The 26,818-nt window shown below is 41.0% G+C and overlaps 1 pseudogene; it reads left to right on the top strand.

The window, feature by feature from the left end:
* Positions 1-619: 619 nt before the first annotated feature.
* On the top strand, positions 620-25,918 carry LOC136849334 (uncharacterized; annotated as a pseudogene).
* Positions 25,919-26,818: the final 900 nt, after the last annotated feature.

The following is a 26,818-nucleotide window of genomic DNA, read 5'->3' as shown; positions in this document are numbered from 1 at the left end:
CCTGAGCAATACAGGGAGCTTAGAGAGGAGAAAATTTTGAAGGAGAAGCATGCCTAGGAAAACAGGGAGAGTGGCAAGAGCTGCTACTTGAAAGGTTGTGAAAAATGAGAAACTTACTTCTAACCTCACTTTCTGTTCTAGAGTTAGAAGAATCTTTTTCTATCTTTACTATTCTTATCTGCTTCTCACATCTGCTTATACTTTAAATAAATATTAATTATTTCATCTGACCAACCAATACACTAATCTAGCGATCATTGTCCCTACATTTAACACATTGGTTGTGACCATCATAAACTGAAGAGCAAAGCTGGGTATGCACCCTCTTCCTTTAGACTGGAAATGACGTCTCTTTCTCCTCATTGGAAGATATCCTATATAATGACAAATATAAAACACACGAAAACCCAAACCACATTCAGGTAACGACCTAATCTTTGATGCCACGTCAACACTCCAATGCGTCCTCACAGGCCAATGACAGCGAAAAAATTTAATGGAAAACTATAGACGCTCAAACCACCCATAAGGGTTGGGTGAATAGGTGGTTCAAACTAAACAATCCTATTAATTTTTTTTATTTTTCACACTCTATCGTCCTCCCGCCTGACGTGGGAAATACAGCTGTCATAATAGAGGTAAGATTCATTTATAAAAAACATCCTGTAAAATTCCTTATAAAATATATTTTTTACATGGTTTTAAGTGAAATTACAGATTTATAAAACTTCACTAATACTTTATCAGTAAACATTTCTGCAAACTAAACTTATATACAAAATTAAGATAGCTTTATTAAAGAATCTAGAATGTAAGAGAAATTTACCAAGTTCTTACTTTTTTGTTTGTTTTTTTCAACAGAAAATAGTGTTAGAGGAAACTATACAAGAGAAAATTAAAATCTCATAAATTATGCTTTGAATTTACCAAAGGTCAGTGATGGATTTTTTTATCTTAAAAAAAATTCACTTATTTTCAGATGCCTGTGCCAGTGTCACCATGTAAAGACGAATCTAGTCAGAGTGCTTCAGCAGGCATTCCTGGTGCAATGACCATACCAGTGCAGGAGACGGCACAAACTCCTGCAAGTACAACAATCCTCAACATGTAGACAGTGTTGATCCAGATGTTGTTGCAGGTTATCAGGACTGTTTAAAAGAAACTCTCAGGTTTGTAAGACAGTGTTTTCTCGGCATAGACAATATTATAATTGGATTACTCTTTTCTCTTTTTTCCAGAGCTCTGGCTGTTCTTTAGTTGTACAGCTCCAAGATACATGAATTATAGTATACTTGCCTATATCGCAGATTCTACTGAAATCACAACAGCTGAAAATTTTCTCAACCTCTGGTGTCAAGATCTCAACATGATTCTACAAACTACTTACTTGCAGTTGAGCCACTCTTGGTAAAGTCAGATAGGCTACTCCAGGCTGACAAAAACTACAGTATGTCAGACAAACTGTGGTTTTAGCTGGGCAACCCTAGTAGATCATAATGTCAGTGAATTATTGCTTTAAACCATAGTTGCATTCTGGAGTTGAAAATATAATTTTCCTTTGTTTTAATGTTTATTCTGGTAGCAACTTAGTATTTTTAGAAATACTGTAACCCCAATTATGTCCTTCCATTATGGGGATCACAGAATGAAGTGGAGATTTTGGGAGGAAAACACAAAACGAGTGAAATAAAAGGATGTATTTAACCTAACTAACATAGTGTGCAGATCCTTACCAGGCTGAGGTAGGTCGGCAGGTCTTACCTAGTGTGTGGTGTCACTATATAAATATTCAATAAATCAAACCTTAATAAGAATCAGAACTTGCAGAAGTCTCATGGGGATGTTAGAATATATCTATGTATTTTACTTTTTTGTATTTTCCCTCACTCACGAGCCCTGGCTTCCCACTGTGGTCCCCCATAATTGTTGGATATAATAGGTTCCAGTATCTTTAAATTACTAATTTGTTATTGAAATGAATGTCAGAAAGGTTCAAAAGACTAAAAAAAAAAAACTGAAACAGCCAAAATAATCCAAAGAACAAAAGTTACAGTACACGTCTGCTCAAAAGGATCCATCACTAAAAACTGAAGCCGGTGTTTTAAGCAATGCCTCAGTTACTAAATCCTACATAATTGATGAAACCTACAATGCAAGGACCAGTCAGGTTTTAACATTGTCTGTGTATCCAAATTTCCAGATGAAAACAACAAGACGTTCCAAATACACTAGTCGTCCATACCCACAATGCACTGGAACAAAAAAATCAGATCAGGAGCTCCACTTGTTTGATTGTCGGAACATTAACAAAGAACTTAGAAAACGTCCAAACAGGTAACAATGTTCAACAGTAAATATCTCAGTAAGTATCTGAGTGACAGCAAATTTGCGACAAATTTTAGTGTGCATATTAAGGAGACTTGAGAACAAAGCAAAAAACTGCGATATTGAGAAATGGTATACAAGATAAAATATACCATAATCTGTTTAGACGGTTTGTGCTCACTTTATTCAGTACCGGACAGTATTATTGTAAACTTCATTCTCGTTATCAGAGCTATGCATATGTATAGTACAGTTAAGAACTTTCAAGCAAGTGCTATGCTGTTTCCTTCACAGTTAGGCTACCACCATTTTGGAACTGTTCTAGTTAGTTATGCTCACATAGACTTTTTCTGGTAAGAAGAGCAGCTGAACTTTTGCATTATTTTAAACTCATGTTCTTTGAAGTCAAAGAGCTCAAATGTCATATCTGAAATTAGAACCCTGGCTTCTTTTCCCTGTTGGCAAGGGGACCCTTCTTAGGCTTCACATACCTCGTAATCCAATATTAACACAAACTTCTACTTAACAGTACTTTTGAACTTGAATCCTTCAAAGGAGCACTGATCAAGACTTCACGGTAATGGTGATGATGTTTCGTCCTGCCTTCTCTATATGGAGGCAAGAGGATTGTGTCACCTGATCATATACAAGTTTAGGGAGGAGATATGAGCCAGGTAGGAGACAGTGGGTAATGGTACATTTGTGACCAACCTGCTGTAGTAAGTAGACATGGCTGGCAGACATGGAATGCTGACACAAAGTACAATTGGAATACTTAAGACATAACTGCCTACAGGAAATGCATATGACACTAAATGAAGTCCGAATCTTGCTAGAACTAAGTCTGTCACTGTTTTCCAACCTCCTTATATCTTAAAGCAGATGAAAGATCATGCTATAATAATAAGCCTCATTTAATAATACTATTTCTGTCTCATAAAGTTATGCATTCATTTAAGTTCATACACTGTTTTAGAATCAAAACTTTCTACAGACTTCTTTGTACAAAATATACAATACACAAAAGTCATAATTGCACAACAAGCACAGTGAATACATAAAAAGTGCAAGCCTACCTTTACACTGCTGCAAACTTCTTCGCCATAGTCTTATGCGATAATAAGGAACTTCATGTTCTCAGAAGGTTGGCCTTCCTGTATGAACCCACTGCCTGATGGTCAGTCATTTTTTGTATCTTTGTGCAGGCTCCTACTCAACTACTGCTGTCACTTTGTTCACATTTTGGTCTTTGTTTGCTCTTTTTTTCCAGTTGCAGATCTTAGAAAAAAAGCATGCAAATCTTATAGATGAGCTCAACTTGGAGGATAATGAGCTCCTTTACAGTATCCTGTTGTCCAAGGTGTAGTGAATTCAGTATCCTGTATTATGGTGTGTATACACATGTGCTACCGGGGTCTAAGCGATGTCAGGCAGGGCAGCCGATCGAGGCTACGGCCTACCCCAAAGCCAAATCAAAGTCCTTCAATAGAAGGCATCGTGCTTACCCCATATGAAAAATGGGAAAAAGCACGTTAAACAAAGAAGAAGAAGAAGATATATATATATATATATATATATATATATATATATATATATATATATATATATATATATATATATATATATATTCAGTAGAGCGAATTGGATATTAAAGGACGTTTGTAGCTTACTGACTGTATATGAATCACGGTGATGTGATAAAAAGTCATATATATATATATATATATATATATATATATATATATATATATATATATATATATATATATATATATATATATATATATATATATATATATATATATATATATATATATATATATATATACTCATAATTGGGCAGCTACTTGGAAATCTTAGCTTAATGATAAATAATATTGCCAAGACCAGGAAGAACTATTTTGAGACGTTATGGCCGCTCGACGTTACAGCTGTTTAGACGGACTGAGAAGGTTCGTTATAGATCCAAGAAGATTGAGGAAGACATACGATTTCTGAATACTTGCAAGGATTACCGTGCTATTCATAATTTCATTAAATTTAAAATTTAAGGTTTATTCCAGGGATTTCCACAACACGAAAACTTATCTCTCATGGCAGTTTAAACTTTTAGACTTTGAGGTTAGAGCACAAAAACGAAAGAAAGAGGTAGTTTTAACAGATTTGTCTTCACTAGATAGGGATTTAAAGAACAACCTTTCTTTTTTTTATTTTAAGTGTTTGTCGTCGATTTTAGATTCCAACGTTGAGAAAAAATTGGCTGATGTTAGGCTTACACACAATAGAAAGTTAAGAAATCTCGGTGTTGACGTTAATAAGAAAATAGATAGTAGTAAAGTTATTTTTAATTTTTCTAACAGAAATTTAACAACAGATGAAGAGGAAGTTCTCTTGGTCTTGATTTTGCTTTGATCCCCATGAAATTCAGTTTCTTTAAGTATTTTTTAAGTTTTGAAAAACTATGTTCTACTTTGAGAGGCTGTGACATTTTTGGCAGTGAAACCCTTACTTCACTTTTTAGCAAAATTTCCGTAATTGCAAACGATACCTTCAAAAATTTTAATCGAAAAAGGAGGGTGACAATCAGTTAAATAAAGACAGAATCAATATTTTACGTAACCTTAAGAACGATAATAGTATAGTTATTACCAAGCCAGATAAAGGTAGGGTGTTGTATTAATGAATAGGTCTGATTATTTAGATAAAATTAATGAAATACTCTCTGACAATACAAAATTTAGGATTTTAAATGAATAGGTCACATTTTGAAATTGAAGACAAACTAAATAGGTTGCTAGAGGTCTGAGAGATAAGATTATACATATAGCTCTTTATTTGCTTCAGGGTCTGGTTATTTGTACCTGCCTAAGGTACATAAAATAGGAAACCCTTTAAGACCTATTATTTCCTCAATTGGTACTTTTAGTTATAACCTGTCCAAGTTTTTGGTTCCAGTTTTAAACCCTCTAACTTTAGGTGAATTTAACATATCTAATTCTTCCAAATTTGTTAAAGAATTATGCTCTTTCAATTTTAACCAAGATGTTGTAATGGCTAGTTTCGATGTAACCTCTCTTTTCACCAATATCCCATTAAAAGAAACAACCGACATTATTCTTAATAATATATGTGAAAACCATTTATCAGTGTTTGGACTTAATAAAATAGACTTGCAAAAATTATTACATTTAGCAACTGCTGATGGCATTTTTACTTTTGATGTAGCTATGGGAAATTCCCTTGGACCTGTATATGCGGATTGCTTCATGGGTTATTGTGAAAGGATTTGGATGTCTGAATGCCCTAGTGCTTTCAAACCTTTGTATTACCGTAGGTATGTAGATGATACTTTCCTTGTGTTTAAGGAATTATCACATGTTGATTTGTTTTTTGAATATTTTAATTCTCGTCACCCTAACATTTCTTTTACTTGTGAGACGGAACAGGATAATAAGTTGTCATTTATAGATGTACAGGTATACAGAAATAGTGGCAAATTTGAGACCTCTGTTTATAGGAAAAGTACTTTTACTGGCTTGGGATTGAATTACCTCAGTTTTTCGCCAAAGTTGTATAAGATGAACTCAATACGCACTTTGATTAATAGAGCCTACAATGTTTGTTGTGATTTTAATTTATTTCATCAAGATATGGTTTTCCTCCAGAATTATTTTTCTGAAAACTCATATCCCATTTTTGTATTTTACAAAGTTCTGAAAAATTTTTAAATGAAAAGTTTTGTCCCAGACCGGTGTACAGTACTGCTAGTAAAGATGTAAAGTACATTAAATTGCCTTACCTTGGTCATAGTAGCTATATGGTCCGAAAAAAGTTACAAGAAATACTTAAGCATTGTTTCCCTCAAATCAGTTTCCGGTTTGTTTTCTGTAATCCTTTTACAATAAGATCACTTTTGAGAGAGAAGCCTACTCTGCCTGTGGACCTTAATTCCTGTGTCGTTTACTTGTTCACTTGTTCGCAGTGTGGTCTGCGATACGTGGGATCTAGTTCCCGCTGGCTCAGACACAGAATTTTGGAACACAGAGGTCTTTCTATTAGAACTAGGTTTCCCCTTTCCAAACCACCCTTTTTTTTCTGCCATTAGAGAACACAGTTTAACACAGGACCATCCTTTCACTGACCTGGATTTTCGGGTACTGTCTTTTTGTTCAAATAGACTGGACCTTTTAATTTCAGAGTCGCTGACTATTAAAAAGATGAAGCCGGAATTGAACAACAACTCGTCTGGTATTCAACTAGCTATCGTGTAATTTCATAGTAGGTACTCAATTAGGTCGTTAAATATTTTACTTTGTGAGTGGTAGTTTGTTTACATTTCACTTTAGTTTTATTTTCATATTTTTATGTTTGTGTTTTTAATTTTTCGTTATTTTACATCTCACCCTTTTAGTTTGTATTTACTTGTTCATTTTATATATTTCGTTAGTATTTTTGCTGAAGATTTATTATGACAATTCATTTTATTGTAATTTTATTGATTCTCATCCTTGTCGGTTTTTTCAGCCTGATGATGAGGTTTTATACCTCAAAGCTTGTACAATAAAGAATGTTCTTCCTGGTCTTGGCAATATTATTTATCATTAAGCTATATATATATATATATATATATATATATATATATATATATATATATATCTTCTTCGTTTAACGTGCTTTTTCCCATTTTTTATATGGGGCAAGCACGATGTTTTTTTTGAAGGAATATATATATTATATATATATATATATATATATATATATATATATATATATATATATATATATATATATATATATATATATGTGTGTGTGTGTGTGTGTGTGTGTGTGTGACAAATATACTAACTAATTATTAACTGTCCAAACTTGAGGAATTATGATTGTGAATATATTATCGTCTATTCTCCTTGTGTCATTGCTGAACATCAGTGTTGTAGACTGCTGCTGAAGATGCATGACATCCAAGGGCAGCTACAGAGTGCAGTAAAGTCTAATCCTGTCTTTTTGCATGTGCACCTTCCACCACAGTCCGTCTTCCACCACATTTAGTCAGTTCCCAGCAGCATTTAGAAATCGGTTCAAGTGTGGTCCACACAATTCTCCAACTATCACCCACTTTCGTCCATCCCCACCTAGAAGGACATTGAAGTTCTGGATCACATTTAACACATTGTCCCCAAATATGACCTGCCTGATAGGCTGCTCTTCTTACATGTTCCCTTAGTGCATTTTTAGTTGGCGGGATTAAGTCATATGACCTCTGCTTCCGGGCAAAGAGATCAAGTCTTTCCTCGTCTACTGATGAGGTCGTGCCATACCTGTCATACATTAGAACTACAAATTTCCCAGTACTTGTAGATCAGACTCCTCAGCTTCAGATGGGTTGTGACTGAGTTTTACAAATATGGCTGAAACTTCATATTCCATGTCTGCCAAGCCGTCTTTTTCCCTTTTCCATTGAAACCTGGTACAACATCGCACCCAGTGAAAGCATGGGAAAACAACTTTCCTTTGGACTTCTCTGGTCCGAGAGTAGAAGCAATATCATGTATTGGAATCCACCTAGTGTTCTCTCCTTTGCCAAATCGGACCTACATTTTCTCGAATCCCATTTAAGTGAGAGAAGGCATCAGAGATATGGCAACTACCACAATGTCTGTGTCATTTGCATCGATCATCAGAGACTTGTATTACAGCCCTCCCTAACTGCATGCCAGACATGTGGAAATATTCGTGTGTCAGCCTCTTTGTGAGTACAGGGTGCCAGTTCCTCCATGCTTATGTATGTGTAATTGGTACTTGGGGGGACATTTTCCTCTCTAGTCACAAGAACTGCATTGCTTTCAGTCATTCTAACCATGTTATCAGCAAGAAAATGGAAGAGTTCTGATTTTATTTGTGCTGTTACGAAGGAAACTCTTCCAATTTGATGGTGTTTTGCTCTTTTCTGTAACTCTCCTTATGGTGACCTTTCCTCGTTTTGATCTGGCTTCTGACTTCATACTGGTCTTCTGGTATACATCAGAAATGATGTTGGTTCTCTTATGATTGTTGCTGTAGTGCACTACCAAGGGAAGAATATCCTTTTTGGCATATTCATCAAATGTCTTAGGTGTTTTTGGAGTAGCGGCATTCACCAGTAAGGCCCCATCAACAATGAGTACATCAGATTCTGGCTTGGACTCTGGAGTCTTGACTTTATCTTGGAGAATATTCACAAGATATGACTTAGTACATGAGTGCAGTTTACCATTCTTGCAAGACTGGTTCTCATCCTTGAAAAATTCTTGTAAATCACATCTTCGGTTTTGACAAGAGATGAAAAGGTGGGAGAACAGGTGACGATCTTCCCTGAGTAGCTTTGTCTCAGATTGGTTGCTTTGTCTTGGCCCTGCACTGAAAACATCAGTTGTGTTCTTCTTGACTGGCTGGTAGAAATAAGGACTATCAGTCTGCATTTTATCCATAAAAGTTTTGAACTGTTCCTTTCCCTTCTCAAAAGGGGTTGCAACAAGTTCAGCTGCAGAGGGTTCTGCTATGTCTTTCATTTCAAGGGTCAGAAGATCTCCTGTCCCCTCAGTGAATGGATTGCCCATTTCTTCTATGACTGTGGTGAGCAGGTGCACCTTCTCAAGGACTACCTTTTGAGCTGCTTGTGACTTTTCAAGGTAACGAGTATTTTTCTTTATATATTTACTTCCCGATGCTGTTTCATAATTGGTTACAAATTGGCTTATTTCTGGTCCAGCCACCATCCGTCTACGAAGCTGATGGGTCCTCTGTAAGCCCTATAGTCCCCCATCTTTGATGATAGCAATGCTCTGCTCATGGGCACATCCTCTCAGTTCAGGTGCAGCTATCTAATTTCTTTGGGGCTGATTAGATAGCATTTGGGATACTAAACTTTCAGTTTAGCTGATATTGAATCCCATGCTAAGTTTCACAGCAGCGTCCGTCACCAGTGTGCCCTGGTAGTGAGTGACAGGCACTCTCTTGGCTCTACCTCCATAGTTTAATTTTAGAGTTTTCTTCTCATGTATGAATAGTCTATACTCTAATATTAAGCTTCATCTGCCCAAAGAAACTGGTTTTTTGGTGCCAAAACCTTCCGTTTGCCCCATTGCTGTCTGTGGAATCCCTCCTGCCTCAGGAACAGTAGTGTTGACTTGACTGCAAGATCAGCTCTGTAGCGCAACCCTTTAGGATATTCTATAGACAGAAAGAGCTTATCCTCTTTACCTTCTTTTCATTAGTATCCTTTTTCAGTAGCAAAAGTTGGAAATAAATGGACAGAGATCGGCGTTTTTATGATTTATGGCTGTTTTTGGTGTGCCATCTTGAAAAAAATGGTGGCCATATTGGAATTTTTGATGGTTAGCACTTTTTCTCAAAAAGTGATGTACAGAGTATATTCGTACCAAATTTTATGCTTGTATCATCAAATGAACGATTCTGGCCAAAAATCACATTAAGCTGCTCCACTAATTTAAAGTAGGCTAACCTAAGGTAAACAAAAAGTCGATATTCTTTTATTACCAAAAATATTCAGTCAGTTTAATGTAATGAAAGGCTTTGTAGGCTGCAGTGAGTGTTCTGGCATACCATTTTGAATTACTGTGCAACTTTTTCCAGTCATAGTGGTTTAATCGAAATGTAACCCCGTTGTAAGTCGCAGATAAGGTTATACACACACAAACATGCATATATATATATAGATTATGTTTTTACCTGGGAAGGGACATTAAGTCTTGAGCAGGGAAGTTACCTTTACAATCTAATTGAGGAAAAGACTTACTTACCATGAAAATGTACACATCTGACTTAAATTGCAGGGTCAGGTAAAACATAAGAAGAAAAAGATGAGCTGAAGGCTTTACTCAACACGGAATGTTGCAGATAAAACACTTAGGTTCACTTAAAATCACATATATTTACAATAACACAGAATCAGAAGAATGGATATTAAATTAGACAGGCAAACAGAGTCCTGCCAAAGGGTTAGGGAGAAACAGACGAAAATATTGTATGGTTGAAGTCGCATTCTGAGAGTGAGAGAAAATGGGATGCTCTTGTTTCTATCTTGTCCCCTCCGATGGATGACGAACACACACGTGTGCTGGAAAGAGACTGAGGTTGGTGCGATGGGTCTCTTACAATACTCCCCCCCCAAAGCAAGGCATCGATGCGAAAATCGTCTTGCTGACAATTGTAATTGGCTAGGGGCGGGTAGGAGGCTGAAGGGCGGCGCTGGCCGGCAGGAACTCGAGGAGGACGGTAGCGGGTTGAAGGGTGACGTCAGATGATCGTTCGGTAGCCAGTTTGAGGGATGAAGGATGATGGCAGCTGATCCTTCGGTAGTCAGCCCGAGAGGGGTGGCAGCAGGCTGAAGGAGGATGTCAGCTGGTCCTTCATTGGTCAGCTCGTCCGGTACGAGTTCGGGGGCGGCTTCAGGCTTCCTGGAGGAGGCGTCCAGGGCTCCGGTGGTGGGGTGGGTCATCTCGTAGGGTCGGACATCTACTTAGAGATTGGAAATGGCGGGAAGCGGCGAAGAGTCTGTTGGCGCGTGGGTCGTCATCTTGGGTTGGCCGGGTCCTTCGCATCACTCCAGGGTCACCAGTGTAAGGACGGGATATAGTGACATACTGGCTGGATGTTGACTGGTTTATTGGTAGTTCCTTACTGAATGAATGTACAGAATCTTCGAAGATGTTATTGGCCTGTGCGGGCGGTAAAGTAGCATCTACGCACAGACAAAGCAAAACAGAGGTAATGTTTCGAACATCTGTGTTTGTCGGCAGACAAACAGATGGCGATTGTGAGAGACATAATAAACCTACAGTGATAAAACATATATCAGTGGAAAGGCCATGAAATTCTACATATGGCCAATTGCATGAGATTCGAGACAGATTAATGAATACAATGCTGTAGCATAATATATGTGAAATGGCAAGACGTTTGGCGTCTTCACAAACAGAAACATACATACAGTTTGATACAGAAGATTCAGTGGAACATTATGAGTACATGATTAGAATGTTTGCATGGCAATGCAAGCAGTGGTGATTGTACATACATCAAGACAACAATGGTTAGGGAAAAACAGTCGGAAATATTGTATGGTTGAAGTTGCGTTCCGTGAGTGAGAGAAAATGGGATGCTCTTGTTTCTGTCTCGTCCCCTCCGATGGATGATGAACACACGAACACACACGTGTGCTGGAAAGAGACCGAAGTCGGTGCGACGGGTCTCTTATAAATCCACTTCAAGGGTACCATAGAGTAGGTTTCCGTGGTCAGAACCACAGCACACATGCACAATCGGAACAGGGGGATTCCACAGCAAGCAACTCTATCTACAATTGAGAATGCATGGGGTTACGTGACAGAAAATTTATGCAATCAAAGGAAAAATCGAGAGGTGTGCAGAAAGTGCCAACAAGTCTCGATTTGAAACACAGGTAAACACTTACAAATTTAAATTAATGCACTGCAAAATGAAGGCCAGGTCTATGTGGAAAATTGCACTTGGAAATAAAAAATAAATCAGTAAAAGATGAAAGAATTCATGACTGTTGAAAAATCTCAAATCTGAGCACGTTATCTTTTGTCGGAGCGTGGGTCTTCGTTGTTTTGCCAGACGGGGGAAAGGAATTTACAGGGCTCTGCACTGGAAGAACACTGGGCTAAGAAAACAGCCACGTGGTTTGGGATATGGCCCTGATGGGGCAGAGCCAAGGGACAGTATTGCTGGATCTGCTGCCAGGGCATCTCTGCTTTGGTTTGGGTTGCGTAGCTCCTTTTGTGACCTCTACTGGATTATTTTCCCATGCTCTCTGCATTCCATTTTGTATGGGCGTGCACATGGGTTTTGGTGCGATCTCATGACCTTGTGATTTTCTGGTCAGCCACAAGGTGAGGCTGCAACCGTGTGGCAGTTGGTTGCTATGGGGCCTTCCAAAACTTTCTCTTTGGGCAAATCCTCATCACCGGTTCATCTGGTGTCTGCGGCAGGGTTTTTGTCTCCAAACAGTTTGACTCCTGGAAGAGAGGTTTGGAGGTAGTCATGGGGTCAAGAGAAAGGATTAACAGAGTGTCTAGGGAACGATAAGAGATTTAAGAAGGGGCAATGAACTCCTTGTCAGTCAACAGTTATTAAAAGTTACTCTACTTCTTTTGAAAAGAATCAAACAATGTAAGTTTACAGTAAATCCTCTTAAAGGAATAAAAGTTATGTTTCCTTCACACAGCTTGGAGGGCGAGTTGCAAGCGGCCCCCCCCCCAAGCTGACATGTCACACCTTGAATTGGGTGAGAATGTCTACAGACAAGTTAACTCGATTGACTGTGGTATTATCTCTCATTAAACTTCCTCTGGTTGCACAAATTATTTTACAATTAGAGTTTCTGTGAGACACTGTTACTGCAAATGATATTACATCAGGTGCTGCTGGCACTTAAATTCATTAGGTAATGTTTAGTTTTTACTCTAAAGCAGCATTTATAGCAAGTTCTAATCAGGGTATTCCATGATTATATATGTCATGAATCATTGTAACAACATAAAAACAGTGTTAAAGAATTACTAGAGTAATTCCTAAAGTTAGTCATGCACTTAGTTATGGGTTAACTTTGTGAATTCAAAGTCATGCAGTTAGTTTGCCTTGATGAGGCATCACAAATGAAGTACTCGTGGGCTTATGTTAGGTGGTGCCATGGTGCTTGGATACAATGGGCACTGTGCCAGTCATGGCACTAAAGTCATGGGTGCCTAGTGGCACTGATCTAAGTACATGTTGCATAACCATACACGTAACTGCATGGGTTTGGGCATTAAGGACTCGTGGGGGCCAGCCGAGCACATGGTTGGCATTGGGATTATCAAAGTACATGGAAAGGATAGAGCCAAGGAAGGGAGTATCTCACGCTTTTCAAGGGTGCTAATTTTAGCAGACACAGTGTGACCCCTCACTCTGGAGGGAGTATCATGTTACACCAGGGGGAGGGGTAACAGGAACCCACTTTTAGTCATTAACTCTGATGCCTGGAAAGGACATCAGCGATCTTGTTGTCTGTACCATAAATGTGTTCGGTCCTCCAATTGTAGTCTTGGAGGTCAAGACACCAACACATCAGGTGCTTATTCTGGCGTTTGGCACTCTGCATTGGCAGGAGCGAAACAAAGTCAAAAGGGGAGCTGTTATAAGGCTTTAAAAGGAATTCGTGAATGGGAAAGGTTGACAAGAAAATATTAAAATAAGAGATTGGAAAAAATTATCAAAGTTGTAAAAGCAAAAATTTTACAAGAAGAAGTTAAATTACAGTTATAAGAAGTATTAATAAGGAAAGAAACCTGGCATTGTACTCTGGTTAGAGGGGCACCAGTGCGAAGAAAGCTCAGTGGCTCTCTCAGGCTGTCTGGATGCTCTCTGCTTTTGACCCTTCTTCCTTTGCCCTTTGTTAGGTCGATGGTTTGACATTCCTGGAGTAGTCTGGGGAACGGAGTCCGGGAAGGCGTTGGAGTGCCACCTGTTCTGGGTGCTGGGGCAATGGGAGCAGGGGCAGTGCTTATAATTTCTAATATGATCTGTCACAGTTCCTTGAGTTCTACAATGCACAGTTTTAATTCAAAATCTTTCAGTAGTCTCACTATCCCATTGAAAAGTTTTGGTTAATTCTTCAATATGCCAGTCTCAGTTGCCTGAGCTATGCCAGGTTTAGGGCCAACATTTGAGACACCCAGCATTTCAGCAGTCTGGTTAGGAGTTATCTGGCATCTTTCTTCATAACTGCAAAGTCTCTGTACAGCTGATGTCTGTTGTGGATATTCCGATAATGTCAATAGGTCACTAGCATAGGGGCACAGAAATCTCTCATCCTCCCTTGACTCACAGACCAACTTGTTTTTTCTTGACTCACAGACCTGGCCAACTATCAGGTCAGTGATGCCATCCAAACTATGTATTGTCAGTGCATCAACTGCAAATGTTTAGTAGTCATCTTCTTTACCATCATGCTCTTCAACATGATACACCTGATTAGTCCCACAACTATTGTGTATGGAACATTCATGACCTAGGGAACTGAAATAAAAACTGTTGGTGCTGGAACTGTGACCCACCTTCTTCCTAAAATCCCCTGGGTACTTAGTCTTGAAGTGACCTTTCTCACCACATTCACATGTCTTACTCCAGGCAAAGCAGGCAAACATGTGTCCAATGTCAGCATGTGCCTGCCATAACAAACAATTCTGCAACCCACATCTAGGGAAGAACCACCGTGTGGAGGTTCCAGCTTGGATTTACTAGACTGCCAAACAAAGTTATCCTAAGCATCAAAGCCATGGTGTGCCTCCATAGCTCAATGTCATCAAGAGTTTGTAAAGTCCCTGCTCAATGCATTCTCTATAATGAATCCTGTTTTCTGTGGTGCCTTCACATTCGACCCAGGGTCAGATGAACACAAATTATTATCACTATTGTGAATTGTATATTTTATTGTCTGTCCAAGTGACCATGCATTATGTATATGTAACAGAGTAGTTTTGTAACAGACCAGACATTGTTAATCATCATGTTTTCTGTATGTACCTGTCCTGTTTTTTGTAGAGAAATAGTTTGACCTCAGGTCACCTGTAAATCTTTGTACCTGCGGTCTCTGCATTATACGCAGACATCCGCACGCCGCTTTATAAGCGGGCCGCTTCATTAATAAACTAGCAGTACTTGTCTTCCTGCTCATTATTTCGCACCTCTCTCACAGCGGTGACCCCGGAGTGGTTCCCAGAAGCCAATAACGGACCCAAACGGCGACTTAGTCTTGGCCCGATGAACCAACCCACACTCCTAACGGACTAACTACGGTACTCTAACAAAGCGTTCGGGCATTACCAACCATCGTTGGCAGGTCACCGGCTCCCAAGCATGTATTGACGTGAGTATTCCTTCACACTCCAAGTGAGAGCGTGGAATGAGCATGGACGTAGACATTCCCAACCACATACAAATTACCGCGAACTTCTCGGAGGCAGATGTCTCCCTCGCGCAGCCCCCTCCCGCGCGCTCCTCCACGCCGGTACCTGCACCCCAAAATTGGCCCTCAGCATAAGGCTGCCGCCCTTCACCCATCAAAAGACAGTGTCCTGGTTCTACAGGGTTGAGGGGCAATTCAGGGTAGCAGGCCTAACCAACAAGATGTTGAAGGGGACATCGCCATCAACGCCCTCCCGGAGGAGATATACAAGAAGATCGTCCCATGGTTAATGACGACGTCGAGCCCCGCCACTTTCCAGGAGTTGAAAGCCACTCTCATCGAGGCCTGCTCCCTGCTGGTCTCCAAGAGAGCCGCCTGCGCCCTCGACCTTGCCCTCAACCCCCGGCAGGAGGGAAATCTCTTGGAAATGTGGCATGCCCTCCAGTACCTCCCCCTCCTCCCCGAGACCAACAGCAGCGGCACGTGCAAAGAGATCAGCCTGTCGAAGGAGATCTTCCTGCGTCAGCTACTACCAGAGGTCCATGGGCAGCTCACAGAGGCAAACACCCTGCCAGTCGAGGGCCTGATCAGGGTGGCGCAGCAGCTGACGGACTCCACAAAGGCGGAAAAGCGGGTGTCCACGCCCGCACACCCCATCAACTGCCTCCAGCCAGAGGACCCCACCACGGAGGGCACCAATGTCATCGCCCAGAGGAAGCCACCCCACCAGCAGAAGAGGGAGAGGCCAGGGCTTTGCTATTAACACTGGAGGTTCGGGAAAGCAGCCTGGAAATGCGAAGCCCCCTGCCTTTTCTTCCCTCCAGAAAATATGGGAGGCAGTGGCCACCCACACAGGCCGCCATAGCAGCAACAACTGAAACACCCAGGGACCCCGCACCAGTAGGCTTTTACGTTCATGACACCATCTCCAGCAGGATGATGTTGATCGACACCGGAGCCATGCAGTCAGTGTTCCCCAGAGAGGACCTCTCCCATGGTACCAAGCTCCTGTCGACCTCCATCCTTGGCCGGAGGTACAGGTGGAAATTCATCGTCATGGATGTTAGGACCCCGCTCCTGGGTGCGGATTTCCTCGCCCACTTCAGACTGGCAGTCGACATCGGCCGCAAACACCTGCTGGACACTGAGTCCTGCCTGTCCCTGCCCTTGTCGCCGGGCCCCAGGGAGCCAGCCATCTGTTCCGTCTCGCCCCACCAGTATGGTTCCCTCCTGAAGGAATTCCCAGAAGTTCTCAAACCCGAGCTTCGCCAGGTGCCCGGGGCTCCCGCCAAATACAGGATATATCATCACATCAAAACAAAGGGCCCCTGAAGCACGTGAAGTTCCGAAGGCTTTCCCCACGGCGCCTTCAGGAGGCCAAGAAGGCCTTTGCTGAGATGGAAAGGATGGGCATATGCAAGAAGGCTCCCAGCCTGTGGGCCTCCCCGCTTCACATGGTGCAGAAAATGGATGGCACCTGGAGGCCCTGCGGCGACTACAGGTGGCACAACCTTGCTACAGAACCCGACCACTACCTTCTACCAAACATGCAGGACCTAACAGCCTCCTTCCACGAGGCCAAAGTATTCTCAAAGTTAGATCTCTTAAAATCATATTTTCAGGTACCAGTAGCGCCAAAAGACATCCCCAAAACTGCCATCGTCACGCCTTTCGGGTCCTATGTCTTTGCCTTCTCCACCTTCGGCCTGAGGAATGTGGGCGCGACCTTCCAGAGGTTGATGGACAGCATCCTGGGGGACCTGGACTTCTGCGTCTGCTACGTCGATGACATCCTAATTTTTTCCAGATCCCAAAAGGAACACCTGTGGCACATCCAGAAGTTCCTGCAGCGCCTGCAGGAGAGTGGCCTCGTCGTCAGGTTCGACAAGTGCACCTTCAGCGTCAAGAAGGTGGAATTCCTGGGCCACGATATATCCCCAGATCCGCCCAAAGGTGTCGACCCTACACCTACCTCCATCAGGGCCATACAAGAATTCCTCGGAATGGTCAGCTACTACAGGAGATTCATCCCGGGGATCACGCACACCATGGCCCCCCTGACAGAGGTCCTCCAGGGTTGTCCAAAGACCTTGGTGTGGGGCCCTGACCAGCAGAAGGCCTTCTCCTGACAGAGGCGCCCTCGCCAAGGCAACAGCCTTGGCCCACCAGGCTGTCCCCTCCAGCTGACGACGGACGCCAGCAACGCGGTGCGGGCCGTCCTGGAACAAGTCATTAGTGGGACCCCTCAGCCCATCGCCTTCTTCAACAGGAAACTCAGCCCCACCGAGTCCCGCTACAGCACCTTCGACAGGGAACTCTTCGCAGTATACTAGGTGGTACGTCACTTCAAGTTCCTCCTGGAGGCACGCCCTTCACGATCTGGACTGACCACCAGCCGCTAGTCCACGCCTTCATGAAGCTGGGGATGCATGGTCCTCCAGGCAGCAGCGGCACCTCGCGGCCATCGCGGAGTTCGCCTGCACCATCAAATACCTCCCTGGCAGGAAGAACCCAGTAGCCGACACCCTCTCGAGGATCAAGATTGACGCAGTGCGGCTCGGGATCGACTATGAGGACCTCACCTGCGAACAGGCTGCTGACCCAGAGACCCCGGCCTACCGCACAGCCGTCACATTGCTGAAGTGGGAGGACGTCCCCCTTGGCCCTGGAGGGTCAACACTGCTGAGTGATGTGAGCACTGGCCGCCCCTGCCCACTGGTGCCCGCCTCCCGAAGTCGGCTGGTCTTCGACATCATCCATGGACTATCCCACCCCTCCGGATGGACTACGGCCAGGCTACTGATGGAGAAGTTCGTCTGGCACGGCATATGGAAGGACACAACGGCCTGGGGAAGGCAGTGCATGCAGTGTCAGGCCAGCAAAGTAGGGCGGCCCACCGAGTCTGGGGTGGGCGAGTTTCTCCAGCTGAAGAGACATTTTGGGCACATCCACATCGACGTGGTGGGTTCTCTTCCCCCATCAGGAGGAGCAAGATACCTTCTAACGGTCGTCGACTGCTCCACCAGGTGGCCCGAAGCTATGCTCATGGAATAAGCCACCTCCAGTGCGTGCGCTGAAGTCCTTCTCTCCAGCTGGATCAGACGGTTCAGTGTCCCGGACCATATAACGACAGACAGAGGTCCTGCATTCCTATCCGAGCTGTGGACCGCCCTGGCATGCCTGCTAGGGACCACTCACCACAGCACCACCACCTACAACCCCGTAGGCAACGGAATGGTGGAAAGCTTCCACAGGTCCCTGAAGGCGTCCCTCATGGCTCATTGCACCTCTGAGAATTGGAAGTACCAGCTGCCCTGGGTCCTCCTCGGATTGAGAACCGCCCCCAGAGCCAACGGTGGCCCCTCCTCAGCAGAAATAGTCTACAGGAATACCCTAGTAGTCCCGGTGGAACTCATTGCAGAAGACAGGGACAACATAGTAATGCAGAGGCTCCGTGACAGGGTTGGGAAGTTCACCCCTGCCAGAGGACATACACCAACAGGACGTCCCCCTTCATGCTTCCCGGTCTGTCCTCCGCCACCCATATCTTTGTCAGGGATGATGCCATGCGGCCACCCTTAACCTGGCCGTACAGAGGTTCTTTCCTTGTGCTCGAAAGGAACAAAAAGGCATTCTGGGTAGCCGTCCACAGAAGGGAAGACTGGGTATCGATAGACCGCCTCAAGCCCGCATTCCTGGAGGAGGACATCCGGGGCGGTTCCCAAAGCTTCCCGCAGGAGATAGCAACTCCCCAGCCAGCCCCATGCGCGGGAAAACGTCGTGGGCGTCTCCGGAAAACCCCGAAACCAGACAGGGGTGTACCCCAACACACCGCTCCAGAGGGCTCTGGGGAAGGCGACTTCCCCCTCCCGTTGACATCTGTCGCCCCAGCAGATACCTGCTTTGATCAGAGGTTACCTATGTCTTGGGGGGAGAAGAAGTATTGTAAAGTCCTGTCCTCGCTTAATGCGTTCTCTGTAATGAACATCCCATTTTCTGCGGTGCCTTCACATTCGACCCAGGGTTGGACGAACACAAATTATTATCATTATTGTGAATGGTATATTTTATTGTCTGTTCAAGTGACCATGCATTATGTATATGTAACAGAGTAGTTTTGTAACAGACCAGACATTGTTAATCATCATGTTTTCTGTATGTACCTGTCCTGTTTTTTGTAGAGAAATAGTTTGACCTCAGGTCACCTGTAAATCTTTGTACCCACGGTCTCTGCGTTATATGCAGACGTCCGCACACCACTTTATAAGCAAGTCGCTTCATCGATAAACTAGCGGTACTTGTCTTCCTACTCATTATTTCACACCTCTCTCACAAGTTAATTTCTTTTGCTCCAGCAATTTACATCTTAGAGCTGATGACACACATTTGTCAGCAACTCGGCCATGAGTAGTTTCATTGTACCTGTTGAGTTCACACCCATTTGCCCCTGACATAGCCTGCAGACAAATTGATTAATTGTCTCATGTTACTATTGACACTCCTAGGGAAACTGATGGTGCTGAAAGGCAAAATTCACTTATGGAAGGAAATAATTGTCAAGCAAAGTCACTGTTTCCTTTCACTGTTGCCAACCTGGGGAAAAATAGATGTCTTGAACATCCAGCCTGGCCACGTGGAGCAAGCAAACTTGCTTACAAGCAACATCCTTTGGATTTTGCCGATAACGTAAGTAAGCACATCCGTTTTTTACTAGTAAAAACACCACATTTCTAGGGATCAGTGTTTGATGTAAATGTCTTCCAACTTGGTAGTCTGTCCAGAATTTTGGCCATTGTGAGAATTCAGCCTGTTTTGGAAATCACACATCCACCACAATAACAGTGCAGTTTTGGGATAACAATGTTGCATTGCAAACTTAAAACAGAATGCCCATTAATCCTTTTTCATAAAGCCAGGACCAAACCTTGTCACCCATTTCTGTAAGAGGACTCCGTAAACCATGAGTAAAGTTAATAAGTTTTTTCTTAAACTTACTATCACGTGTCTGTTGTTATATGTCCCTCTCATAACATAAAATAAAAGCTACAACAGGTGTTGGGACACATACTGACATGTATATACCACAGGGTGATTGATACTACAATTACTTCAGTGATCCTTACGGCAGAATCCCATTTTCCCTGTCACTTTGAACTAGCAGTCATTCTTACAGGAGACTTGAGCAAGTCTAGCTCCGGTCATTGTTTACGCATTGTTTATCAGTGTATTAAATTCTCTCCTGATGATTGATTATTTTACTCTTGAATTTGTTTTTGAGTCATAAGCATAATTTTATCTTTTTTTTTTGCTGCGTTAATTTTTATGTTCATTGTTGATTTATTGAATACATTGTTAAATATGAACCCCATTATTATCATTAAAAGTCCTTTGTTGCCATCCATTCTAGACCTACTCTGCCACTTGAGTTGAAGTATAAGCTTGCAAGTGATATACAGTGCTGTCTTCCATAGCTACTATAAATACCGTTACCTTCAGCTCTCACTCCCCATGATACCACTAACTAGGCATATATATATATATATATATATATATATATATATATATATATATATATATATATATATATATATATATATATATATATAAAATGTGTGTGTGTAATATGTTATAAAATTTGGGATGGGAGTGGCCTTTTGGTGTGAATTTTTAGTAAAACATTAAAAGATGAAATATAAAATTTATTCACTGCACTCTTCATGACGTTCTTTCACTTTTTACTGGAAGTGGTCTTGCAGAGGTTCTGTTTGTACTCACTTTCTCTCTTGGAAAGGTTTCCCACTGTCAGCTACTGCTAAATTAGTTTTTTTTTTTTTTTTCGAAACGGAGCTGTGGGTTCTTTTTTTCTTCATGAGAGGATTGTCCCAATCGGTCAGAATTACGTAACTTCTGCCTAGCTAGTGGTATCATGGGGAGTGAGCGCTGATGGTAACGGTATTTATAGTAGCTATGGAAGACAGCAATCAACAGCAGAGCATAGCAGACCAACAGAGTGCAGCCTACCTGACATCCCTTTCCAATATGAGGTAAGCTGTCTTCTTTTGGTCCGCTCTGCTCTGCTCTGTTTGTCTTCCTTAGACATCTTAAATAAAGTTGCCTTCAGCGCTCACTCCTTGCTATACCACTAGGCAGAATTTCCGTAACTCCAACCGAGTGGTACAGTTTGGAAACATCTTCGAAAAAAATTATGTAAGACCTCTGAGAAAATTATCATTAACATACTTTTAAACAGATTAAAGATTAATAAAACTTTACAAATAGTTAAACGACGGACTCTTTAGCTAGTAAAAATGATTGCTAGGCACCCCATTTTGATGGTCCAGCAGTTGTGCTCATTCTCACTGAGTTTCCCACTTGCAACAGCAACTGGAAATATCCCATCAGCAAACTCCTGCTGTAGTATGCCTCGTAGTCTTCATTGGATTCATCCATCCTTATGATGAAAGTCCTATTAAAATCTGGTACTTTTAGTATCAGTTCATTTCGTCTCCACATATTCCTCTGGATCTCTTGTCTTACCTTGGCCTTGAGTCTTATTACTTGAAGACTATGTTCCCGCTCTCCATCTGCTTCCTCTCTTACTCTTTCTTCGTAAACTTTCTGCCTTTCCTCTTCTGCTCTTACTCTTACTCCATATGCTCTTTGTATTTCTTCTTCTTCTTCTTCTTGCCCCGAATTTTCCTTTAACATATTGTTAATATATATATATATATATATATATATATATATATATATATATATATATATAATATAATAGATAATAGAAGAGAGAGAGAGAGAGAGAGAGAGAGAGAGAGAGAGAGAGAGAGAGAGAGAGAGAGAGAGAGAGAGCTGTGCATTCCAGATAGATTAGACTGCAAATTTAATAAGCTAGATATTGCAGGTGTCTTATTACAATAAATGCACATTTGGAAATTAGTTGAATGTGGAAGACAAAAGGAAAGGAAAATCCAAGTGATGCAAAGTGGAAACTTTAGTGTGAGTCTGAGAATATTTTTTGATGTGACGGCTGAAGAGTTGAGAGAAAAGATAGGCTTACTAACCAGAAGTTGTTGATTATACAAGTGAAAATCAATGATCTGGTGGTGGAAGTTTCATTGAGTGGCTGACTAAAGTGTTAGGTATTACTTAAATGGGGGAAAGATGCGAAGAATTGTCCTTTTGTATAAAGGTAAAGATGATAATTAAAATCGTAAGAAGTCTAAGGGGGCATACTGTTACTTCGTAAAATAGGGTCAGTGTTTGGTAGGATGTTAACTGAGAAAGTAAGACTGATGATAGATGGATGGGAAAATTGTTGAAAATTATTCAAATTTTTATGAGTTTTTATGTATTAGAATAAGTACTGTGGACTGAAAAGTGACTGATCCAAAATAAAAGTGAGTCTAAAGGGCCCCATAGACGATACGACCGGCGGATCAGGTTTCATTCTAACTCCGGTATCCGCGGTGCCCATAGACGTTCGGATTCACTTCGGTTTGCCGAAACCTGGTAGAGCGAAGCCTGGTAGAGTGAAAAAGTATCAGCTCTGCTCAGTGATGAAGCTATAGACTGCGCTCTTGCAGCAGAAATTGGAAAACCCCAGCGAAAAATGAAAACCTGGATTAAACTATGGTTGAAGAAGAGAAATTAATTATCTCACGATTGTTTATTAATGAATTGAAACTTTACCCTGGTGATTGGTTTAATTACCCCAGAATGGACGAGCAGACCAACATGGGATTATTATATATGGTCTCCTCTCTTACTGAAATAAAAAACGCACTTGTATGAGATAACCAATATCGCTGTGCAAGAGGTTCCTGCCCACACTTCGATTAGGTGACATTTCTGCAGCTGAGTAACCTTCTCTTCAGAACGTATACTTTTCCTTGATGGTTGCCACTTTTACAGTGATCTCTAGACCACAGAGTTCATACCATTTGGTCTGGTTAGTGCAAGGGAAAGTAAGGTAATGTAGCACATAAGCTTCTTCTATCATCTGTAGGGACATGAACATGGGACTAGAATTATCACCCAAAATACAGTCCCTAGATACTTGCAACAGACCTTGAATCTGTTGTGAGCAGCAGTTCACAGTGAGGCTGAGAACATGAGGATAGAAATATCTTCCCAAAAATCAGTACATAGACTGGGTCTGGTGTGAGCTGCAGCGGATTACTGTGAAGCCAGGGAAATCAGGGAAGTGAGTGAATTTGCCTTTGGTTATTGGAGAACAATACATTACCCATGAGTTATTTGTCATACTTTGATTGAATTCATTGACAGCAGCTTGACTAGGGGAATTTCGACATAAGCTGTGGAGTCTTGATTCTGTTTGGACACTACCATCTTGACTGAACATATAGTTAGAGCAATACTGTTAGAGCAATAAAGAGTAAGGCTCAGTATTAAGAGCAGTATTGATAGGTCTCAAGACCTTGTTTTGTTGTTAGCCAACAAATCAAGGCAGCAGTAGACTTAAGGGGCTTGCCACAGACTACTCTCAAACTTTGCAGAGGTAAGTCATTTTAATTAAATGACATGTTTACCATATGGATATTAATTTACCTTATAAGATCATACAACATAGTCACATGATTATGAACATTAATTTGTGGTTATGAGCCAAAGAATCAATTAGAGGACCAAGGATGGAGCTAAGGATGTAGAAACATCCAGTGACAGGGTATCCTGTGAGTCGACAGACACCAGCAAGTTTAAACAAGGAGTTGAAGTCTCACCATCCAGTGTGCTATTGTACTTTAGTGAATTTGCCCATTTTATGGACACCTTATTTTACAGTGCCTTCTGGGTAACTGTCCAAATCTGCAATTGCTGGTGCTTGACTTGGAGAACCCACTGTGCCATGAATTTACCCAGACTTACCTAATAATAAGAACCACTTTTCTGGCTTGGAACTTGAATTCAGAATTTTAAATTGGTACCATCGCTGGAAATTATGCCATTGACAATGTAATATGTCTGACTCATTCTTTAAAATCTGCATTTGTTTAGGACACACCAAGTTTATGTTTTTACAAAGGTGGCAGTGACCTGCAACATTTTAAGAAAAGTTTTTTTATTGACTTGAGCATTTGTAAAATTATTTAATCTAGCCATTAACTTCTCAATTTTTGTTGAAGAAAAGTTCAAAATTCAAATTTTGATCATTTCTATGTCACATACCGTGCAGTTTAACATAATCAGTATTGGCAAATTATATTTTTTCCTGTTTAAGAGCATTTTACAGCATGAATTTTTTTCCTCCATACCGCAGGTTCTTGCTAGAAGAAGAGCAGTTGCCCATGGACCACCCTGTTGTAATGGGTCTTGCAGCCCATTTGACTCGTGATCATGCTCATGTGGAGCTTAGTAAGCTGTCACAAGAGCTAAGTAATGCTGTATTGGCTTGTACAGCAACACAGAGTGCTACAACTTCCCATGTTCCAATGTATCCACAAGAAATGTTTTATCCCTTATCTCCAAGAACAGTCACTGCTGGTTTTGAAGTTACGCTAGTAGAAGATAGTGAGGATAGTGAACCACTGAATGAAAGTCAGGATGATTTTGGTGGTCTAGAAGAGAGCTGTGACATTCGAGATATTGACTGTGAAGACTACAGTGATTCAGAAGAAGATCAAGTAGCAGAAACAATCATGAGTAATCCTGAACTAAGACGGCAGTTGTTGAGATTTGTTTACCAAGGCTGTGACTTGATTGCTTCTCCTCAACCCATTTCTGAAGTGCATCAGAGTATGATAGTGCAGCTTTGACCAGTTATCTCATTTTTCATATTTTTCACTTATTCTGGAGGAAAATTCCAATAAAGCCCCCAGTTTAAGTATCGTAATTATATTTTGCAAAAATACAAGTAATTCAGTAACAGTAATATGAAACACTTTTTTTCGGTGATCTCGATTGTAATTAGAAAATATCACAACTGTGTTTATCACAAAGCATTCAAGTCCAGTGGGTTGGCTGAAAGTTCTATCGTCTCTTATAATTTATAAGTCAAATTTGGTAAAGGCGTGTTATTTTTGTTATTTTAGGAGAATTTCATAGAAATACCTTCAAGATATACAGGAACAGTTTTGAAAACCATTCAAATGTTCGGTCAGGAATATGGACACTGTGTGCAAATTTACTAATGTGAAAAATGTTATGCCCATATAAAAAAATTTTCTACTTAGTTAAACTAGTAATCAGAATGACTGTAGTACTGTCCATTACTATGGTTATCTGGCTGTATAGTACAGTACTGTAAAACAAAGAGTGTGAATTGCAGAATTATCGTCATAGTCTACATTACCTACCCTGCATATAATATGACATGCATTATACCAAATATGTACAATGGAATCTTGCATTTATCAGTACAGTATGTACTGGTATTGATATAGTGAAAACCATATCAAATGGAATTGATTACATAAAGACAATGACAGAATAGTTTACACCAGTGTACTAGATACCAGTAAATACTCAAAACCTAAATCATAAGTTACAGGAGTTTTATAGTGCTAAATAAGATAAACAGCGTGGCTATTGATATTCATGTGAAAACAATTCAGAGTCATATACAGTATGTAAATAGTCATGTGTGTAAATAAATCTGAAAACAATAAGTGTATGTTTTTGTTCATCGTACATGCAATGGTATTTACTTTTTTGCAAAATTATTCATTGTAATTCGTACTTTTCCTTAACAAAATTCCAGTAATCTTTGTGTTGCTTTCATAATTAAACGTATATTCTTTTTAATTACTGTGCTGATTCTTTTGTCCAAACTTAGATTTTTTTCCATAGATGCAAGGGAAAACTACCATGAAGTTCTGTGGTGATGTGGCAGAATCTTTAGGAAAACCAATCATACATTGAGCAGATAACGTTTTTAAAGAATGCAAAAGATCACTGTGTACAAAAGCTAGTGCTATAGGTAATTTATCACTATCCACGAATTGTCAATTTCCACTTTCGTCAATAACTGAATTCCTTTACCTACACAAATTATTGATGTAAATTTGCAATGAAAATAAGATTTTTAATAACGAAATTAAAAATACAAAGAATTACCTATCACCTGGCCAGGTATCGTTTAGGGAAGTGCCTCTGGTAGCATCACAGGTAGTTGTAGGAAAGATGATTGAACCTCGACTCTTAGGTAGGATATCCTCTAAATGATAGAGGATAGAAAACAAGAGGATTTTCATAGTACCAAGGGATCAAGATTAGGGCTAGAACCTTGTAGTAAATGGCAAGAATTAGGCTGGTTAAAATGAAAACAAGAAATAGAGACCCCATAAACAAGGCATAGAAGTCAATATCCTTAGAGCTCTGCTCTTCAAGAAATGTATGACAGGGGACCAAGATAAGACTGACCACACCCCCAAGTTTTGGCCTGCCATAACTAAAGGGTCAAAATTCTTTATATCTTTAGTAGTTGAAGAGTTGTTCCGACACGATATACAAACCGTCGGTCCTTTACATTAGGAATTACTTTCAGGCGTAGCTGTAGGGCCGTAG

The sequence above is a fragment of the Macrobrachium rosenbergii genome, chromosome 20 (assembly GCF_040412425.1).
Source record: "Macrobrachium rosenbergii isolate ZJJX-2024 chromosome 20, ASM4041242v1, whole genome shotgun sequence".
Lineage (NCBI taxonomy): Eukaryota > Metazoa > Arthropoda > Malacostraca > Decapoda > Palaemonidae > Macrobrachium > Macrobrachium rosenbergii.
Note: the sequence above shows the minus strand (reverse complement) of the source record. Positions and strands in the feature narration are given on the sequence as shown.